The sequence below is a fragment of the Hyposmocoma kahamanoa genome, unplaced genomic scaffold, assembly GCF_003589595.1.
Source record: "Hyposmocoma kahamanoa isolate Upper Pololo Valley unplaced genomic scaffold, ASM358959v1 170, whole genome shotgun sequence".
NCBI classification, from domain to species: Eukaryota; Metazoa; Arthropoda; class Insecta; order Lepidoptera; family Cosmopterigidae; genus Hyposmocoma; species Hyposmocoma kahamanoa.
The window spans coordinates 1,302,353-1,310,056 of record NW_020653614.1 but is presented as its reverse complement, the minus strand read 5'-3'; positions in this window follow the sequence as shown (position 1 = coordinate 1,310,056).

Sequence of the window (7,704 nt, the reverse complement as noted above, 5' to 3'; positions counted from 1 at the left end):
TACTTTAAATACTAAAAAATCGTGAGACAAACGTTAAAATTGGTATGCACATGATTTAGGATGGTAACTGGTAACTGGATCAAAATTAAGACGAGCAGGACTGATGCTTCAGCGATTCAGCAGAGGGGACGATGGAACGATACAAAGTGAGAATGACAAGGCAAAGGAATCAAAATAAAATAAAAATGTGAAAATAAGTGGCCAGGAACTAGAGAAAAGGTAAAAACGGCGGGATGACGATGCAGGAGGTCGCATTATCCCAGTATAAATGGATATTGATGTTGACACGGAACATAATTAATTTAAATTTATGACAAAGAAGCATAATATTTCACTAAATTACAATATTTCATTAAAAGAAAACAAATTTTCGAAACCGCGGTCAAATACGTTCCTATTTCAATTATATAGACGACCTCCCAAGTAGGGGTAAGACACATTCAAAAAATTTGGAGTAATCTAAAACTCCTTTTGCCATTCATGTAAAATGGAAAGCTTTGATCATTGAAATTTTAATACCACTCTGCAATACAAACTTATAGCATGTTTCAATTTGATCTTAAAGCTATCATCGCACGACTGTACACAAACACGACATGTTTACAAACGTTCCACAGCTGAGTCGACTACAATGTTTTATTGAAATCGGTTATTTAGGGATTGTGTTTATTTACTAAATTAGATAATATGAAATAAAAGTAAATTGAAGTACTGCCAGCTTACTTATTTCTGCCGCCAAGCGGTAATGTGAGTTGTCAACTTATGTCTCAGGGGTGATGGGCGCAAAGGTCATGTCCGTCTTCTTCGTCCGAGATCTTTGCAATTTACAGTTCTGGGTGGCACTGCTGTGGACAGACGTGTCACTTAACAACAATCGCACGACTTGTTTGTCCCGACATTTGGTTTCATAAATATTACTTTGTCATTTTAACACATATATATTCACCATTACACACACACTCTTTTCACAAAGTCTCAAATTCATAGGGGCAGTGTAGAGAGACAGATAGAAACTTTCACTTCACTCCCATGACAGCTTAAGGATCCACTAAAACTAACATCATAATAAATAACAAATTTTTATAACAAAAACCGACTTCAAAAGTCATTCATCCCCTAGTTTGCAACCCTTAGAAGTGGAATATTTTCTTCAAATTTAAATGGGACTTATTACTTTCCAACTAAGAAAGAATCTTCAAAATCGGTTCGCAAGTTTTCACGGAGTTATCGCATAACTTACATACCTACACGAAAAAAAACATACAGTCCTCCTTTTATTGAAGTAGGTCAAAAAGAAATGTTTAACTACACATATAACAAATTAAAGGAAATAGTTTTGGAAGTCATGGCAGTGAAATGCCGCAGTTTCCCACAACGCTGGTATTCTGCCAGAACCGTGTTAAAAGGGACGCCATTCATCAACTCAGGTATATAGTTTAAATTAATAAAGATAATATTTTTATTTTATGACAAAAACAATATGATACCAAAATGTGTGTGTGTGTGTGTGTGTATGTGTATACGCTTCTATAACAAGATTCCTGCTGATATTCAACATTTGCCGTAGCTCTTCCAGGTAGTCTCCATTTATAATGCTTGAAAGAAATGTTGTAAATGATAAATATGTACAAATGTTTATTTACAAAGAGCAACCCCTAGAGTTTCTTGCACATTTTTTTCAAGGGAATCTGCCTTAAAACATACAAACACACAATTTTTTGTGCGTCGAGTAGCACGAGTTTCACGTGCTGTCAATTATTTTAATCCATATTGAATACATCTGAGGTAGTTATGATTAATTGACTTCAGTATATGCCTATACAGAGTGTTACAAAAAACTACGAACCTATTTTAACTGGTAATCGTAATTATAATAACACGAAATAGTATTCGCGTCTGGGGGTCGATTCAGTACCTTACGATAACTCAGTTGAACGTCAAACTGTCATATTCGAAACCGAACCGAAATGACGTCACGCCCGTACGATTATTTGAACTTCTCGACCGGCAAAGGCTACAAATGTTATTCAGAACACAGGTATCGAATGAAAGTTACCGAACGTCTTATTGTTTACAAAGCAAGGATGCAATATGGAAGTCTCTTATTGTTTTAAATAAAGTCTGGATTTTGTTCAATTTTATTAATTTATTTTAATGCAAGATTAACGCATCCTATCCTACCATAACCTTTCCAAAAACAATCTTATTTCAATGTAAGCTTATTGTAATACTACTCATATTCGTACCATGACGAAAACCTGTCAACCGAGTAATGTATTATTGCAAAAATGATCGAAAGAACGAATGATTTCCCAATATTGTCTATTCCTTACTAAAAATAGGAAAAAGATAACGCTATGTGAACTATATAGTGCCATCTCTTTCTTTTTTGATGTCCCGAATTGTCTTATCGTAGTATAACGTTTCAGTACTTAACGTTATTTACATTCAGTACTAGTAGTAGTTAGACTGTTAAGAAAATAATGTAATAATAAAATCTATTAAAATTACGTTATTTTCGATAATTATTCCGCATTTTCATGAAGAACAATAAATAAAACAAGCTGAGTCTTGATAGTCACATTGTGAATTCGGAACTATAGTCTAATGTTAACTGTTAGTTTCGCCAAGGAGCATATAGATGGCGCTGTTATAATTTTACGAAATAAACATCGCGTATTTTTATTTAACGAAAAATTATTTACTATGTGCTATACAATAAAAAAATAAACAAAATATTGAAGAGATACATTTAAATAAATAAGTTCAACTTAACTTTTAATCATTACAAATCAATATTTAGACAATAAAGCTGAAAATAATGTTTCCATTGCTTCCGTGTAACTATTCTAAGATTACTAAATTTGACATAGTCATAGTACGAATTGAGCGAATGAATAGTCACAAAGCTGCCAATAAAACATCGTAGTTTTAATATTATAATAAGCTTACTTTAAGCGCGTCCGAAAAGTCAATGTAAGGTAAAGTAATATTGTTTTAAGAGGTTGTAGTATGAGCATACATAGATGGGACCTAGGAAAAGGACATATGCTACTTTTTGTAACAAAAATAAATTTTAAGGCGGGCGAAACAGTTGGTGTAACAAGTACCTATACATCTGCAAAATCAAAATTTTTCAGGAGAGGTTTGGCGCGTTTGTATGAAATTGCACTTTTTGTTTTCTTACATTTTGAATAAAGTGACGAACATAGCGTTATTGTAATAAGTGACATGAGATTAGAATTATTTTTATAGTTCTCTACTGTGTTTCAGGATGACGAGTGCAGTGACTATTCAGATCTTTGCAATTTGAAGCTATGACAGGCACTGCAACTGTTATGGACAGGCGTGTAGCTTACCATCAGGCGTACGACTTGTTCGTCCCGTCATTAGATATTATAAAAATAATTTTATTTATCCCGGTTGAAAATATTTTTTGAATTTTTATTACTCGATTATTACGTTAGTGTAATGAGGTCTCATATCTCCAAAATGACAACTTCTTATAAGTCGATATTTTTTATGCTTGCTTAAATTGGAGTATTATGTTATATATATATATATATATATATATATATAATTTCACGTAATATTTATTGTTCATTTTTTAAGTTTATTAAATGTCATGACGTTTGGCCACCACGTAGTCAATTATTTTTGTGAAATTACTCCACTAGTTTGTGATAATTATTAATATAAAGATCGAAAACTTGGAAAACGTTATGTTAGGTTGCAATTATGTGTTGCATCAGGTCGTATTTTGCATATCTTCTCGAACACTTATGGTTATTAAAATGTATCACTTTTGCAAACTGTTACATAGAATTTGTTATATTCATTCGGTGGTGTGGGGAACAGCAAAACATCTATTTTGCATTTTCCGAACATTATAGCAAGCTCAAGTTAACTGGTCGAATTCGGGCTAGCCAATCGGAGCGCAGTTGTCACAGTAATGATTTGGCAGAGTAGTTTTCAAACAAATTAAATGACATTTCGTCTCTATTTCTGGTTATGTACTCGATGTCTTTTCACAATATATTCAAAGATTATAATTGTTATTGTTGAGATTACAGTTGACATTTTACTTGTATATCCGTGTTGCCAATTAATATTTCTTAATGCCATACACTGTGTCATTACTATAGGCTTTGCTTGGAATCTGCCATCTGTTGTCACCTTTTGGTATTATTGCTGGTCATAGCCAATAATAATAATATGGTTTTGTTTGTGGTTCCCTTTGTACTCTTACTGGAGAAATAAACCGTCACAAGCGATTTACGTTTTATTTAATAATTCTTTCGATTCAATTGGATTCGAACTATCGTCTTTCAGAAAACCGTACCAGATGCTATGCCAACTAAGTCACGGAACGGACTAGCGGACCTTACACTTGTGTAAGTCCTCGTCGTCTTTGTTTTTGGTTGTTAACAATTTCCCAATTACAATTTTGTAAAGTGAACTAAAAGACAACAATGTACCCATCTGTGAGCACAATGCATTTGTTGTTTACAGAGTACTAAAAAAACCGACATCAAAATTACGTGGAATTACATCTATTTGCCAAGTTTTATTGACACTGGAGATAATAAAAATCGGTTCTCACTACTCAAAGTATGTTGAGAGAGAAAAACGCCTTGAATTGGGGAATAGCAAAACCAACCATTAAAATAATTGCTCCTTAAGTAAAATTTCGTGATCAGACACCCTTAGAGGTGGATGATTTTCTTCAAAATCAAATAGGACCACTATGGAGGTACCCTCTTTCCAACAAAAAATTATGAAAATCGGTTCACAAATATCGGAGTTATCGCGTAACATACATATAAAAAGAAAAAAAAAACATACTCTCGAATTGAGAACCTCCTCCTTTTTTTGAAGTCGGTTAAAAGTACACTCATTGCTAAATATTTTTCTTTTACTTTCAACATGCACAACGAAACGTCATAAACAAAAGAGTGTCACTAATTTTGAAAAAAGAACTAACAACGAATACGTCACAATAGTAGTATTCTTTTTAAAGTGGAAATAAAAGAGATCACTTTTCAGCCGCCCCAAGTATACTAACTTATTTAAAGAGATAGTTTGGTTTTGAACCGCAAATCTTCGGTAATAACCAATTGTTTTTCTACTATTATTACAAAATTCAAATACCCATTGTAGTAATAGCAACAACTTTATTTATTTCCGACACACACAAAAACTTATTACCCCATCACCTACAAAAAAAATGATAATTTTAAAGAAATTAACATTCTTGTACACACTAGCATCACGTAAATGTAAATGTAATTTATGTTATATCCACAGAGTTCAAGATCGCATGAAATACAATATGAAACATATAAACATAAAAAAAGAAACTACCAGTATTATATTACTGGTACTTCTTATATGATTATAAATTCAAAAACACTAATAATATAAGTAATCAAAACCAAATAGGAACGAAAATTAAAAGGGACCGCTCTGCACCGTACCCGGCTCAAACGTCCCCATCACACTAGCCGCATTACCGCGCTGGATGGCCAGTGAAATCTGCTGCACCAGGTAAGATCCAGAGCGTGGATCATAACCCCTTTCTCGGAGCCGGCGGCCCAACTCCCGCACAAATTCCTTGGCCTCAGCAGCCCAAGTCCCCGCAGTCTCCACTGCAATTGGCACAAAATCGTACATTGGTTCCAACGCGCTGTATTTTGTGTGTTTTAATTTTGCCGCATATTCCGCAGCTGACCCGGCAAATCTGGTGGTGTGACTCAGATGGGACGGTGCAAATGTACTGACACACGTAGCGTCCCACAATAGGCATCGACCTCTCCGCCATGGAACCAATGTAAGACCGTCAGGCCTCTTGCCATCCGTACGGCACAACCCCGGAGGTTCCAAGACACAAGGCACGTTAGCCAACACCAAAGCCCGGCGAACTAGATCGTTAATCGCATGATGCCTTGAAAACCGCCCCGCGCACCTTTGACAACTGAGGCCGTGGTGGCCATTCTCCTCAACCATGACCCCACAAATGCAGTGATGCAGTTCACAAACCTTACATCCCAACCGTAAAGCAACTGCAATTCTCAAAGAGTCATTATCCAGCAGTGTGCCTAAATGGGGTGAAGGCAATGCCTGCAACCACGCTCCTGATTCAGGCTTAATTTATGTTAACAGTATTCTTTTTATTAAAAATATTTATAAACATAATATTGAAAAAGAGTTACCTAAATAAAAGAACTGGCTGTTCTTAACAGACGTCTTCACAAAGCAATGTTTACGTTTCTATAATAAGATTCCGGTTCATATTCAGAATTTGCCATTGTTTTAAAACAATATCTACGGGACAAACAAAAAGTCATGCACATGATGGTAAGCTACCTGTCCATAACAGTTGCAGTGCCGCACGGAGTTTTAAATCGCAAAGATAAGATGAGATACTCTTCCGAACATATGGCGATAGATGCCTTAGGATTCCGTACTATCTGCAACTATCTTTCTGCTGCATATCAATGATATGTTAATTCCTTTGCGTCTACTGATGACAGCACAGTTGTAGATAGGTACTTGACTAATGCAAAGGCCAGTGGAGAGGAAATCCAGTCTTGTCGAGAGTCCATGATTAGCCGTTTAGATTTGACACTACAGGCAGTCTCCGCTTGGGGCAATGCCAATCTTGTCAAATTTAACGCTACCAAAACGCAGGTGTGTCTATTCTCCACAAAACGGAGTCCCTTTGAGTTAACTCCGACTTTTCGTGAGACGTTACTTCACACTGGGACAGTAGCTTCAGCTCTACCAAGCACAAGTCCGGTCGTGCATAGACTACTGCTGCTACCTTTAGGGTGGCTCTGCTACATACCAACTGGCCACCTTGGATTCAGTTGACAACCGAGCCAAGAAGCTTATAGGTGACTCGGAATTAGTGGAAACGAAGCTGCAGAGCCTTGAACACCGCCGTAAAGTTGCTTGCTTATCGGTATTTTACAGGATATATCACGGAGAGTGCGCGATGGATTTACTCGAATTACACGATTTAATTCCGCCTTCCCCTTCCCATCACCGAGAGACTAGGCGTAGGCTTGGGTTCCACCCCTATGTTGTGGATATTCCAAAGATTCGAACGAAGCGATACGCTTCCACATTTAAATGGCGAACGGCTATGGAGTGGAATTCCCTGCCTGCAGACTTGTTCCCTGAATGTTATAATTTGGCTCTTTTGAAGGCGAGAGTGAATAGACATTATTGAGGTGTGCATGCTCCATCGTCGACCTCATTCATGAGACGTAAGTTGACAAATCCATGTGCCTGCAATTTCGCCAGCACCCTTAATACCGGAACACAGTAATGCTGACATTACTGCTTGGCGGCTAAGATAGGTAAGGCAGTACTTCCTTGGAAGAACTCTTTTACAAGGATCTCCACTGCTATCAACTGCAATCTTTATCTCTTAGGTATGAAATTTACACTTGAAATCGTAATTAAAGTCTATAGCTCATTCGTCAGGCAGCATCTCCTGAGAAGAATGAATAAAAAACTCTAGGTGTTACCCTTTGTAAAGAAACATTTTTTCTCGTATATCATTTACAATATTTATTTCAAATTAAATAGATCGAAACAAACTGCTAAACGGATCTATGATCTATACCAGGATTTTAGTATAACACTGTTTCACTATAGTTTTGAACCTCGTAAATAGCAAAATTTTAATGTCATCAT